Genomic DNA, 15,923 nt, shown 5'->3' with positions numbered 1-15,923 from the left:
ATTTATGAAATGAGAGTTATAATGGGTATTTGATTAGATAGACTTTGATAAAGGAATGTGATAGTTTATATGAAGAAAGCTAAGTCAGGCTAAGCAATAGATTTAAAGGCTAAAGAATGCCAAATAATGCTAGTGTCGACTGAGCTACAGTTAGTACCGAGAAAATCTAGTGTTGACCAAGCATTAACATCAACCAAGTGAGATAGTTAATGTCAAGCCAGAAAGATTTAAATTGAAAGAGTAATTTAGTGATGTCTGAGTGTCAAAATATGGAGATAGCCAAGTAATAGTTTGAGAATGAATTCAAGGAAATCACGAGATCAAGCCAACATAGTTGATTTCTTGTCAGATGTAAACCATTTTGAAGATAAGATTTATGAGTTGGATGATTAAATTCAAGGCAAGGATTAGGTAAAGACCTAATAAAAGGATTCAAGAGAATTTTTTAGAAGAAGATCAAGAAGATGGATCCACAGATACAATGAATTGAGTTGAACCCAATCGTAAACCCTAAGATCTATGGTGATCATGGAAAATGGTAAAGAAAAAATTGTGTTGTGTGTGTATGTGCAAGTGTGAGTGATGCGTATGAGCAAGAAATAGAAACAAAAGTGCATCAGAGGTGCACAAGAGTGAACAAAAGAGTGTGTTAGTGAATGTTAAGCTCAAGAAGGAAGCTTGCATAAATATTGCTCATATTGATAAGTGAATGAATTAAGATTTGGTGAAGTGAGAAGGTTGATTGCTTGAAGGATTTCCAAGTGAATCAGAAATATAGATGACAATGGAGATCTTATTAGCAAATTAGCACAAGTACCAAACAAAGATTTGAACCTGCAAAGTGAGTTGTAATCACATAGATCAAAACCTAATGTTTTCTTTCTAGTCACTGTAAATAATTTGAATTGAAATCCTTTTATCAGAGGTTGATTTAATAGTCTTTGTAAATCCTTTAACTAGGTGACATTCTAAATGGAATGATCAAAGTTGTCTGACAAGGCCAATCCTAATAGGGTGATTAAATCCTTTTAAAAGGCCATATTTAACAGTGTGTTTTGTAACCTTTAATAGGTTTGGCTCTTAAAGTAGCTTACTTCTAAAGAGTAAAAAAGTGTGACATGTTGCTCGTGGTTTTCCCCAATTGGGTTTCCAAGTAAAAATCCTAGTGTCAAAGCCGTGATGAGTGCTTCATATGTTTTACATTTGATAATATTTTCATTAAATAATGGAAGTTACATTTAAGACTGTATGTAGCATTACAATGAGTTCTTGTGTTTTAATGTTCAGGGTAAGTGCACCAAGTTGTGGTGCCAAAAGGGGGGTATAAGTGAACACTTTTTTCTTTTTATTTATTTATTTTTTTGTTTTTCTAAAATCAACAATTCTAAACCTTGAAAAGAATTTGAAGATAGTTATGCTCAAAATTTTAAGATATGACACAAAAATAAAAGTAGTAGTCCTTTGAATCTAGTTTCTGAACTACTATTTTTTTTTTCAAAATACTTTAGTTTTAGGTCCTCAAAAAAGGGGTCCATAGAAAGTGGTACTATTTTTCATAAAAATAGCACAACATAGTGCAAAGTGTGCCCCCTCCTAAAATTTTAACTCTATTTTTGAAATTCTTTTATTGCTCAGGTCAAAAGTTACCTAACACCATTTAGTTTATCCCATATTTTTTGGTTAATTTTATAATTTGTATTTTCTTATGAATTTTGCAAATGGAAAAATCCTTAAAAATGTGAAATATCTTTGTGCTCTCCCTAGAAATGATTGAAAACTAATCTAAAAAAAAAGCTTAAATTTTCAAAGTTTGTAGAATGGAGTCTAGTTTCTAAAAAACTAAATTGTTGCGAAATTCAATGAATAAGGTAAAATCAACACCCCAATTGGTACATGTTGGTTTTTTAGAGAAAATGGACATACATTCAAAAGAAATTATACTTGAAAGGCTTGAAATAGTTTAAATTTGAAATAAATTATATGGCTATATATCTAACATAGAGATCTACAATATCATGTAACTTGAAGGAGAGCACATATGAAAAAATCAATCAATTTTTGTATGCTTGCTACAAAACACATCTCAAACTAGTTTAGAGACTCCAAACCTTTGGGTTTAATTTCCAAGGAAAGTCCAAGCCTTAGGCTTGATAGAATCTAAAGCTTTAAATAGTGTGTGCATGTTATTTAAAGCATTTTTTAAATGCAAACTTAAATAGTGCACATTCACTATAGCACATACACGTTATAGTGCACACACACTTTGTTAGCCTAAATTTCAATAGAGAGGGAAGGAGAGAGGGAGAGAAGATAGAGAGTGACAAAGAGTAGAGGATGCAGAGAGAGTAGGAGATGGGAGAGGGTGAGATAGGGAGATAGAGAGAGGGGGGGGATGGGATAAGGTGGGATAGGGAGAGAAGGATAGAGAGAGAGAGGGGGGGTGGGAGAGAGAGATAGTGAAAGAGAGAGGGATAGTGGGGGATGGAAGAGGTTGAGAGAGAGAGAGAGAGTAGGGGATGGGAGAGGGTAGGATAGAGAGAGAGAAGGAGATGGGAGAGGGTAGGATAGAAAGAGATGGGAGAGAAAGTGGTGTGAGAGAGAGTAGGGGATGTGTGTGTGTGTGTGTGTGTGTGTGTGTGTGTGTCTGTGTGTGAGAGAGAGAGAGAGAGTAGGGGATAAAATAATGTGGGAGGGGTGGGGGGGGGAGAGAGAGAGAGAATAGGATGGGAGAGAGGGAGGGATGGAGGGAGAGAGATGTTCTCTTTTTGGTATGTTGTTTGTTCTATTGTTCTAATAGTAAACATGGGTTTGATGCTATTTGAAGCTAGCAAAGACCAAATTCAACCATTGGATGCAATATTTTAAGGGGTTTTTAACATTATTTCTATGGAAAAGGTTAGTGCAGTCCTTTTAAAATATTCTTTGTTACTATAGAGACAAATTTCATTAAAATTTGTATGTTTGAATGAATTGTTATTTGAAAACGGTGGTGCAGGAGCATGCCTAGGTTACCTCCATTGTTTGAAATGTTTTTGGTATGTATTTGACTCTAGCCAACTCAAGAGCATAGATCAATATGATTTAGACCTTATAAGGTTATTTTCATTTTTGGCTAGGTTAGTTAGTCATTAGGACTAAGGTCACACATATAGCCATTGTTAGTTATTACAATTTCTTAGTGTTTAGAGGTAATAGTAAGTTGGAGTCTTTAAATGTGTCCTAACACATATAATATGTGGAAAAGATTCCTTAAGGTCATTTATGTTTCTTATGCATCGACCTAGAGGGGTTAGAGGTCCTGGAAATAAGGATGATGGCATAAATGCAAAGACGCCAAATATTATCAAAAAGTTGTCATGACAACATTTGATATTTATTGCAAATGTTGCATGCAACTTGGTTAGCTTGGATCCCTAAGTATGAGGAGTGGAAAATCCAATAAGATAGCCTAAAATATAGGGAAAAGGAATCTACTACTTATTGAAGGCTCAATCTCAAGTTGGGAGATTGGATTGTAAGTAGTTTTTGTGAATACAATAGTGACTATGACTGTGATTAGTATGTAGACTGAGCATTTTCATCTTGTGTGGTGTAATATAGATTGAGAGAATCAACCAAATGATTTTATAGTGTTTCTAAGTCAGTTTAGAGAATTTTTCATTCAGAAGGCAAGTAGATTTGAGTTAATCTTGTAGCTAGGGGGAAATTAGTTTAGTTTTGACAATGTGCTAGTTATTAGAAGATAGTTTTTTCTTTCAAGGCTCCCACTTAAGATTCAACCCTTGAAACTTTGAAAGTGTGGATGAATCTTAGAGTGGAGACATTTTACATAATGCATAACAAGGTAGGAGTCTATGGAAGTCATGCTACTATTTTAAAACTCAAGCCCTAGGTGAGTTAGGAAGGCTCAATTAGAGGTTTGATAGTGTTGAATCCAATGGTTAAGTGCAGGGGATAGAAGCGTTGAATAGAATAGGTACAGTTCTAGGAAGGGGTTAGTTATATCTTGATATTTCCTAGTCATTGAGGTCATACCAATCCCTTTGAGTGGGTTTCCAAACAATTTTATAGTCTAGACCTAGGAAATAGGCCTTTTAGCTCTATTGGACCTATATAATAGGAATCACCTATACAAACAACTTAGGAGTCTAAGGCGTACAAAATCCTTTAGAAAATCAAAAAGAGTGCTCAATAATTGAATTTTTTTACTAGGTTGTTTGGAGAGTTTTTTGCAAGAAAGTGAATTTATCCATTTTCAAGGGCTAATTGGTATTAGGCCTAATAGGCTACCTAGAGACATAACCTAGAAATCAATAAGGAAGAAGTCTAACAATCTTTCCAAATGGACTCAAATGTAAAAAAATGGAGTGATCTCATGTCTACTGATGACCCTGCAATGAAGGATGAATTTTGTGAGCAAGTTGCACTTAGAGCTCTCTAAGTGTGTATGGAGAAGAATACTAAACTAGAGTGTTACTCTTCTAAGGGTAACCACAAAGGATCGAACTCTTGGAGAGGAGTTTGGATTGGTGTTACTTAATCACCTAAGCCAATCAATGACCTAGGTGGACTAGGTGCATAGAAGAGACAAGCTAGGTCTCTTGAGGAGTAGTGCAAGCATCCCTTGGAACACTCACACCAAATGGTTAGAAATTTGACAAGTTGTTTAATATATATTGTGTATTCACTGAAATACTAGTGATTTATATATGTATTTGAATGATTTATTATTTAAAAATTCTAATTAATTCAAATGTTTGAATAATTTGGCATATGGAAGGTTAAGTGCACCAAGTTCTAGTGCCAAAAGGGGGGTATAAGAGGACACCTTTTTTCTGAAATCGGCAATTTCTAAACTTCAACAAGAATTTGAAGATAGTTGCCCTAAAAATTTTAAGATATGACAAAAATAAAAGTAGTAGTCATTTGAATCTGGTTTCTAAACTACTAATTTTTTTTCAAAATGGTTTAGTTTTAGGTCCTCAAAAAAGGGGGCCACAGAAAGTGGTACTATTTATTCCAAAAAAAAAATATAGTACAAAGTGCAGCCCCTCTAAAATTTTAACTTTTTTTTTTGAAATTCTCTAATCGCTCCAGTCAAAAGTTATTTAACACTATTTATTTTATCCCAAATTTTTCAAGTAATTTTATAATATGCATTTTATTTTTTATGAATTTTTTAACTAGACATATCCCAAAAACATGAAATATTTGTGTGCTCACCCTAGAAAAGATTGAAAACTAATCTAAAATCAAATATTCTTTTTATCAAAGTGTGTAGAATGGAGTCTAGTTTCTAAAAACTAAGTTGTTGCAAATTTCTATGAACGAGCTAAAATCTATAGCCCAGTTAGTACATGTTGGTTTTTCACAAAAAATGGACATACATTCAAAAGAAATTATAGATGAAAGGCTTGAAATAGTTCAAATAAAAAATAAATTATAAGGTTATATAGCTAACAAAGAGACCTACAATGTCATGTATCCTAATCTTATCAATGCTCAACCACGAGGAATCTTGAAGGAGAGCACACAAGAAAAATTAAACATTTTTTGTATGTTTGCAAAAAAATATGTCGTAGACCAATTTATAGACTCCAAACCTTTGGATTGGATCCCCAAGGAAAAACCAAACCTTAGGCTTCATAGAATGAAAAGGTTTGAATAGTGTGCATGCCCTATAGTGCATGCACACAATAGTGTACACGTGCTATTTAAATCTTTTTAATTTTGGGTCTCAATTGCACGTGCAAGCTATAGTGCACACAAACTATTGAGACCTAAATAGTGCATAGAGAGGGAAGAAGAGAGACAAAGCAAGAGTGAGAGAGAGAGAGAGAGAGAGAGAGAGAGAGAGAGAGAGAGTGGGGGGGATGGGTGTGTGTGTGTGTGGGTGTGTGTGTGTGTGTGAGAGAGAGAGAGAGTAGGGGATGGAAGAGAGAGGAAGTGAGAGAGAGTAGGGGTGGCAAAGAGAGTATAGGAGGGGAGAGAGAGAGATTGAGTGTAAGGGATGGGAGAGATAGGAAGTGTGAGAGAGTGATTAGGGGTGGTAGAGAGAGTACAAGATGGGAGAGAGAGATTGAGAGTAGGGGATGGCAAAGAGAGTAGGCAATGGGAGAGGGAGTGAGAGAGCAAGAGAGAGAGGACGAGGATGGGAGTGTGTGTGAGAGAGTAGGGAATAGGAGAGAGTGTGAGAGTGTGAGAGAGAGTAGGGGTGGCAAAGAGAGAAAGTAGGGGATGAGAGAGGGGAGAGAGAGAGTAGAGAGGGAGAGTGAGAGAGAGAGATAGTAGGCGATGAGAGAGGGAGAGAGGGGGGATGGGAGTGTGTGAGAAATCTAGAGAGTAGGGGATGGGAGAGGAGAGAGAGGGGGGATGGGAGTGTGTGGGTGTGTGAAAGAGAGAGTAGGGGATGGGAGAGAGAGAGTAGGCGGTGGGAGAGGGAGTGGGAGAGGGAGAGAGAGGGGTGAATGGGAATGTGTGTAAGAGAGAGAGTAGGGGATGGGAGAGAGAGGAAGTGTGAGAGAGAGTAGGGGTGGTAGAGAGAGTACAGGATGGGAGAGAGATATTGAGAGTAGGGATGGGGGAGAGAGAGTATAGGATGGGAGAGAGAGATTGAGAGTAAGGTATGGTGGAGAGAGAGATTGAGAGTAGGGGATGGGTGAGAGAGAGAGAGAGTAGGTGGTCAGAGATAGAGTGGGAGAGGGAGAGGGAGAGAGAGAAGAGGATGGGAGTGCATTGTGTGAAAGAGAGAGTAGGGAATGGGAGAGGGGGGAGAGAGAGAGTAGGGGATGAGAGAGAGTAGGTGGTGGGAGAGGGAATGGGAGAGGCAGAGAGAGGGGGTTAGAAATGTGTATTAGAGAGAGAGAGTAGGAGATGGGAGAGAATGTGAAAATGTGAGAGAGAGTAGGGAGTGGTAGACAGAGCGTAGAGAGTGAGAGTGAGAGAGAGAGTAGGCAGTGGGAGAGTGAGTGGGAGAGGGAGAGCGAGTGAGAGACAGAGTAGGGGATGGGAGAGGAGAGAGAGGGGGGATGGGTGTGTGTGTGAAAGAGAGAGAGATAGAGAGAGAGTAGGGGATGTGAGAGAGAGAGAGAGAGTAGGAAGTGCAAGAGAAAGTTGGAGAGGGAGAGGGAGAGAGAGGGGGGGATGGGAGTGTGTGTAATAGAGAGAGTATGGGATGTGAGAGTGTGAGAGAGAGTAGGGGTAGTAGAGAGAGTAGGGGATGGGAGAGAGAGAGAGAGTGAGAGTAGGTGATGGGAGAGAGAGTAGAGAGGGAGAGAGTGAGAGAGAGATATTAGACGGTGGGAGAGGGATAGAGCGGGGGGATGGGAGTGTGTGTTTGAGATCTAGAGATTAGGGGATGGGAGAGGAGAGAGAGGGGGGGTGGGAGTTTTTAGGTGTGTGAAAGAGAGAGAGTAGGTGATGAGAGAGGGGAGAGAGAGTAGGAGATGGGGGAGAGAGAGTATGGGATAGGAGAGAGAGAGAGTGAGAGAGAGATAGTAGGCGGTGGGAGAGGGAGTGGGAGAGGGAGAGAGAGGGAGGATGGGAGAGAGAGAGAGAGAGAGAGAGAGAGAGAGTAGGGGATGGGAGACCAGAGAGAGTAGGCGATGCGAGAGAGTGAGAGAGAGAGTAGGCGGTGGGAGAGGGAGTAGGAGAGGGGGAGCAAGAGAGAGTAGGGGATGGGAGAGAGAGAGAGAGTAGGTAGTGGGAGAGGGGGAGAGAGAGAGGGAATGGGATTGAGAGAGAGAGAGAGTAGGGGATGGGAGAGAAGAGAGGGTGAGAGAGAGTAGGTGATGGGAGAGAGAGTAGGCGGTGGGAGAGGGAGAGGGAGAGTGAGAGAGAGAGAGAGAGTAGGGGATGGAAGAGGGGAGAGAGAGAGGGGGGATGGGAGTGTGTGAGACAAAGAGAGTAGGGGATGGGAGAGGAGAGAGGGTGAGAGAGAAGAGGTCGTGGGAGAGGGAGAGTGAGAGAGAGTAGGGGATGGAAGAGGAGAGAGAGTGAGAGAGGGAGAGTAGCGGATGGGAGAGGATAGAAAGTGAGAGAATAGGGGATGGGAGAGAGAGAGTGAGAGAGTAGGTAATGGGAGAGGGAGAGTGAGAGAGAGAGTAGGGGATGGAAGAGGAGAGAGAGAGACAGTAGGGAGAGAGACAATAGGGGATGGGGGATGGTGGGATAGGGAGAGATGTGTTTTGACATAGTGTGTATGCACTATAGTGCATACGTTCTTTATAGTGCATACATGCTATAGTGCATATACACTATGCGAAATTGCCTAAAACTTGTCAAAAAACAAGTTTGGGTCCCTTTTGATCCATATCCTACTTTTTGTCTATTGTGTAGTCTATTGTTTTGATAGAAAACACGAGTATCAAGCTGTTGCAAGTTAGCAAACACTATTTGAAGACTTTTTGAAGGCAGCAAACACCAAATTCAATCATTGGATCAACTTTTTGAATAGTCTTTCTATAGAAAAGGTTAGTGCAATCCTTTTTAAATATTGTTTGTTCATATATATAGAGACAAATTTGATTATAATTTGACATGTTGTTTAATATATAGTGAATTCATTGAAATCTATATGTTTGAATGAATTGTTATTTGGAAATGATTAGAAATTTGGAAAGTTGTTTGATATATATTGTGTATTCATTGAAATAATTGTAATTTTTATATGTATTTGAATGATTTGTAATTTACAAATTGTAAGTAATTTAGATGTTTGAATAATTTGACATGTAGAAATCATCATCATGCCAAGGAAGAAACCAAAAACTCAAACAAATGAAGATAGGGAGAGAGATTTGGCAATTAAAAGAGATAAAATGAAACTACTACATGAACAAAGAAAATTGCAAAGCAATAATGAAGAATTGAATTTCAAAGAGGATCAAAAACCACCAATACAAAAAAACAAAGAGCAAGAATTAGAAAGACAAAGAGAACGAATGAGACTGTTACACTCAAGAAGACAATTGAATTATGAGGCTACACCATCTTCCAATTTTGGAGTCATATCATCCTCTCATGTTGAAGAGCCACTAATTTGTAGATCTGATGATGTACACACTCCATCATGTCATGTTGAAGGCACAACATCAACATATTAAGTAGGTGATATTCCATCTTTTGTATCTTATTGCCAAGCCACATCATCTTCAGTTCAAGGTATGCAAAACACTCAACCTTATGTTGATATTCAAAATGTTGAGAGAATGGAAGAGATTATAACACCTTCTAGAATTTGTTTTAGAAGACCAAAATATTTGATTGATATTGATACTAACATTTTGAAATCAATGCCTGACAAGATTAGCAAGTGTACTTGTGAAGGAAAAGTTAACTGTATGTGGACATTATTCTTTGAAAAATTAAATATTACAAGTCAATGCCAATTATTTGTTGAAATGATGAGGAATTTGAAATTTAGGTCTATTACGAAGATTCTTGGGCTAAAAATGATGGACAATTCAAATGAAAAAAGTATTGTAAAGAATCTAATGAGTGCTTATGGAAAAGTGGGTTCTAAATCACGCACCAAAGATAGTAATATCAGAAGATGAGTACTTACATCAACAATAGTAAGTACCCAAATGAAGAAAGCTTGATTAATGAGAAAGACAAGCAAAACATTGAAAATTGGTAGAGGTACTCTAAGGAGAGCCATGCTAAGGTGTGAGAGATTGGAAGATCCAAAAAAAAATGAGTCTTGGACATTTAGCGGTAGACTACTGTGAAAGGATAAAGAAATTAGTGAAGCTTTGAAATCATTGATTGAAGATTTTTTAAAAAAGAACACACGTGTTTCCCCTAATCAAAGAGATGTTGTAAGAAGGAGGATTGGTAGCCAAAATCGCAACCCACATGCAAAACATTTTTTAAACTCAACTCAGACACAATTTTTTGTAAAATTTATTGGTATGTATCCTCAAAAATGAATAAGTCAAAGATTTTTTGAGATGGGTAAACATTTTTATGTGAAGATAAATCACACATGCACAAATTTTTGTTGTAGGATACATATTGAATTTTTTAACCATTTTGATGTTTTCAAGCATATATGTGTGTTTTTGCATTCTAAGTTTGTTTTGCAAGATTGTGACATGAATGAGCCACCAAGATCTTTAACGGAATTCATATCCAACATTTTATGTGAAATAGGGGATAGCCAACAATTTTACAAGACATCATGCTTGGATGGTACATGCTTATTTTGTGGTTCTTTGCAACTTTTATCAACTTGTGAACATATGGATAGTACACTTGCAATTGGAAATGAAATAGTAGATTACAGAAAATTTAAGATAGTGACATATTTTCTAAAAGATGGGAAACAGGGTAAAAGATGTGATTTAGTCATTGAAAAGATTCCAGTGTATAAGTTCATGAGGATTTTTTGTGAAAAAATTATTTATGAGTATGCAAGGCATATACATAGAGCTCGATGGCTGGATTTGCAATTCAAGTTGTGCAAGGATACATTTCCACTAGATACTATTGTTTCAATTCTAGACTTCATAGAGAACTACACACTACAACCAGAAAATGAGGTACAAGAAAAGTATTATACTTCTCAACAGGTTTCCATATTTTTTCGCATAACATTCATTCATTCACCTACAAGTACAAAGGATGACATGAAGATTCTGAGGGAGCACCATTTTTACATCAGCAATGATTGATCACATTCTACAGAGTTTGTACATGGTTGTTTTCAACTATTTTATGGAGATTTGGCTAATAGGGGCATAACATATCATCAACATATTATTTGGTCAGACAATTGTGCATCTCAATTCAAGAATGCACGAATGCTCTATTGGTTGAGCAGGATGCATAGGTTGTGTAGAATTCAATATATGTAGAATTTTATAAAGGTTGGTCATGGAAAGGGAGAGCACGATGGCATAGGCGCATGCATCAAAAGAACCTTATCTCATGAAGAACTAAAGTACAAAGATGGAGCAATATTAACAGATGCAAAATCCATCGTCCAGTGGTGTAAAGCTAAAATGGGTCCAGGTAAGGAAGGCGAGTCTATGGTTCATAGATTTTCTTAGTTGATAGATAATACTAACATTGCACCATACGAGGATTGTTGCACACTAACAGGATCTAATGAGTTGTACTCTTTTAGAAGCTCTGATGCAGGTTCATGGAGTATCCACACACGAAAAAATGGCATGCTATTGTCCATCATGTGCAGAGAAAAATTGGGATGACTGTGAGTCAAGTGAATGGGCGGAAAAATGGGATATACAGGTTTTGGACCCAATTGACACCTATCATCCCCCACAAGCACTGAAAATGGTAGAGATGGATTTGTCTATTGAATTTGACTACTTGTATCATCTAGTGCAACCTAGTAATATATATATTTATATATCTTTATAATTTCAATATGTAACTTTATAACTTTTACCTAAGTATAATTTGAATTAATAACCGTATTTTATACATTTGTCACTGTAGGCCATGCTTTTTTTGTTATTACACCTGAAGACAATGAAGAAGGGATAGATTATTATTTGTGTCATTGTGTCCATGCCAAACAAAAATTGGATCACTTGGTTATAGATGGTGAAGGTTTAGAGTACAATATTAGTGCGGTGGTTGTAATCAGCACATGGCTTAGACAATATTCTATGAAGAACCTTAACTTGTGGTTATTCAAGCATTGGAAAACAAAGAGGAATATTCTTCATTCTTCAAACCTTGTTGTCACATCAAATGTCCACTTAATAAAATGTGGTGGAAAGCCACATGATAAGATTCTTTGGAAATTTCATGAGTCAGAATATGAGACAATACTTGAGACATTAAAATGTAGAACACATCCAGTTGGTTCATTAGATTGAATAGGGAGAGAGGGAGAGAGAGAAAGAGTGATCAATTGGATCCAAATACAATGTTGCAACCTCTCCCCTAAGATTGCCCACATGACAAGGTGGGTATTCTTATTATGTGTAAGTGATGAGATAAGTTTAAATCATAGATTTTATGTTTTGATTTGTTTACAATCTAGATACATTATTTGAATTTATATTAGATTCTTTAATAGGACCCATTTTTAGATTAGTCATTTGAATAAGTGAAAGTTTCAAATTTTTTGTTTAGATCAAAATGTAATGAAAGAAGATGAAAATTTTTAGAATGTGAATGCTTTGTGATGTAAAGTCATGATTGTGTGCATGTAACTAGAAACTTCAAACTTGTGAAAGAAAGGATATAATGGGAGAAGTTTCTAAGACTCATCAAGCCATGCAATAAGCCAGTTGATCATTGCTAGAAGCTCAAACAAATAATTCTTTGCATTTGGAACATTGTTACCAATAATGATATTATGACTAACATGCTTTTATTTTTTATTTGGTTTGTCATCTATAATTATTTTAGATAAATTCCAAAATGAATTTATATCCAAATCATAAACTTATAAAACCCATCTTATAAATTTTTTAGATGTTGTCTATTTGGAAGCGTTAAGACTAAAGTGTATGATCTTTGGTTCACTCCTAGTCACAAGATTCAAGTTTTTAGCATATCTATGGGTTCGAGGGTCAAATCCTTTAAGGATGACCATAGTATGTTTGTTCGCTCTTAGTCTCAAGATTGCAAGGTTGTGATTGTGTGGAAGAATCCACACCCTTAAGGATAATCATAAATGGTTGATCAACGTTTAGGCTTTAGGTATAGGACACGATGGTTGTGAAATTTATGTTCATGTAAAACTTAATATTCACAATTCTAACCTCTTGGAAAAACTTGTTTTTGTGGATGGAGCTATGTTATGTGCACAATTACCTAAAATTCTTATTTGTGGTTATATCTTTGAGGATCTAGCTAGAGATGGTAAATTGATGCAAGGATGGTGGTGATGATTCTTGTTTCTTAACAAAAAATCTCTCAAACTAGGCTAGGCTTCTTCCAAGCCTACCTAAGCATACCATATGCTATCCCTTTCAATTCTCTAAGGTTAGAGACAAGGTGAATGACCTATTCCTTGTGCCAAATTCACCTATTCTAGTTCTCTCTATCTACACCTTCACAAAATCACACAACAACCCCCTTAAAGCTCACCATACAACACCTTGATCACCTTGCACCTCTAGGATCTTTATCAACACCATCTCCCTATAAGCTTCCAAAGAAATTAAGTCACTGCCAATATAGTATCTTCACTATTCATAAGGTTCTAGACATCTTAAAGACTTCAAAACATCAATACAAAATACTCTATCTCACAGCCTACCTTGGAATGTAGGTTAAAACTCAAATCCATTAAATCATCTACCAATACAAAAAGGAGATTCTAATACCTTTTAGTGCACTTTTTTTTTCAATTCCAAAATCTGAGATTCTGACTTTCTTACTCAAGCATATAATTTGAAAGCTTAGGCCTATGCTATTAGGCATACAATCCTCACTCAAACTACTTCATTACCTCATCAAAGTCTTTCAAATTGCTGATGTTTAGCTCCCAATTATTGAGGAGATCTTTAAACCGTCAAACCCTTGTATTGATGAGAATTTTATTGTTGATTACTATGGTTGGCTTCTAAGCTCCAATATCCTACCTTTCCTTCTCTTTCGAATGCTTCTTTAGTGTCTTATGAACAAAAGCAATCTCCAATAAGCATGCAGACCACACACCAGCTTCTGCCACATTTTCTTTATTTTGAAATTGCTGATTCACTATTAATGTATGCAACAACAAGTAACTTGTTGATTTATGGGCATCTCCCTTACAAGGAACAAGTAAACTGGAACAACCATGGGAACTGTTAATACCTTCTACTATCTCCACAAATGAGAATATGCAATCATTATCACACCATATTCTAAAAAACTGCAAAATTTGCTATCCAAACAACAAGTAATGTATTCCTGGTAATAATATTTAATGATAACATACAAATGTTCTATCAACCATAGAAGTATTATGCTCTTCACCACAAATAGGAAACTTTAAAGATCATCATAACCACAAATTCCTAAGAGAGGATAGAAGGACTGTAATCTAAATACCAATATAGTAGCAATATTACACCAAAATACTGATTTCCATTTCACAACTATATATAAAACACTTCATTTATCTTCTCCAAGAAATTCTCCCCTTCACTCTATATCTCTCTCAATATGCGATTACATTTATTTATAGCATAACATGACTCTTTACCTTCCTAAGAAGTTCTAACAATATGAATGACTATTCATCTTCTACACTTTCTCAATTTTACACAATTTGCTGATTACATTTATTAGCAATTTTACACCTTTTCCATATTTTGCATTTTAAGTTCTAATATACTTTACTAGGTACCTTAAAAGGTTTATCATCATCTTATAACATCTTAATACTATCATATATTCCATTTATGCCTTTGCATGGTATTTTTTCCACTTTTTATTCATTATGACTCAACACTTAAAACATGAAATTGGTCACCATGACCTTAATTTGAACACCTAATAACATGATATGAAACAAATAATTCATAATCTATCAAGACTCAAACCATACTAAATAAGATTCAAGATTCCATGGGAGATGGTTAGAGTGCTCTACACAAAAAATTCTTGTTGAAGACATGTAATTTAAACAAAAATATTAGGTTGATGGATTTCTTTGATTGCCAAGGTGTAAGATGGTGCAAAGTTGAGAAGAAATGATGGTGGCATTTATTCATCAAACCTTGTATACAATGATTTTTAAAGATCTCATTACAACCAACTAACTATAAAATAGTCAAAGAGAATAGTAGACATGATTATAGTTAGTGAATTTCACATTTGACATTTGAATTTTGGAAAAGTTTGAAGGCATTTTTAGAATAAGAATAAATGAAAATCAGATTTTGGACAAAATTCAAGACATTAAAAATCATAAATTCAAGCCTAAAGAGGTGTAAACTTGTAGATCTAGGAAAGAAAATTAGAATAAAGGAAGTATCACACAAGTGTTAAAGTGGTTAACTCAAATTCTATTTCTACTCTTAGCATTTCATTTTATGTGGTAGAGAATTTTAAGCACATACTTGATGATAAGAATAGATGACTGTCAGTCCATCCTACTCTCCCGCTACACGAATATTGAGTTTTGGAGAGAGATAGAACCAAACCTTGTAGTTAGACAAAGAACTGGTTCCAAGACATTGTTTTCATTTAAGTTGTTCTATTGTTATGAAATGGTTAGATGTTAACTATGATTTGTAAAGATTCATATTTTGATCTTTAATTGCCAGTAATTTGGTGGATAAATTCTCTATACAACTAGGTAGTATGTTAGTTAATTTGAAGATGTTGTTAAAATAATCAATTTTCTCACAAGTTGAAATCAACTTAAAAGAAGAGGGAAACCAAGATTATGGATTCCAATAGGAGAGTTGCCTTGGTCTTGGTAGTCAAGATTTAGGAGCATGCAGATGGTCTAGATTCTAGTGAGAGGCATTTCAATGAGCTTGGCTACAAGTAAGAGATTTGAAGAGAAATGAATTTGTTCAAGATTAAATCATGATTTTTGATTTCCATAGAGTGCATAAATACTAAATCATTACCAACCAAATAGTAATTTTTTAGTTTGAATGTCATTTTTCATTGGTCAAGTTGATTACATTAGGGTCCAACAAACTTCGGTCTCAATTAGGCTTTAGGGACAACAACCCTCAACTAGGCCAAATAGGGTAAATTAGAGAAAATACTTTCAAGGGTTCAAAAACAGACTTTTTTTTTCATACTTAGACCTATCCCACCAGGATTTATCCACTTTCAAGGTTCAAACACCACCAATAGACCTAGTTCCCAAATCTAGGCCTAGGAATCCTAGTAGGTCTATTTCTAGTTTTCAAGGGTTAACTCCCAAACTCTCCAAACAAAGTGGCAAACAAAATAAATTTCCAGATACCCTTTTCTAGAATCTTGAAGAT

The sequence above is a fragment of the Cupressus sempervirens genome, chromosome 7 (assembly GCF_028749045.1).
Source record: "Cupressus sempervirens isolate cs-2001-9-10 chromosome 7, ASM2874904v1, whole genome shotgun sequence".
NCBI lineage: Eukaryota > Viridiplantae > Streptophyta > Pinopsida > Cupressales > Cupressaceae > Cupressus > Cupressus sempervirens.
This window is presented reverse-complemented; position numbering follows the sequence as displayed.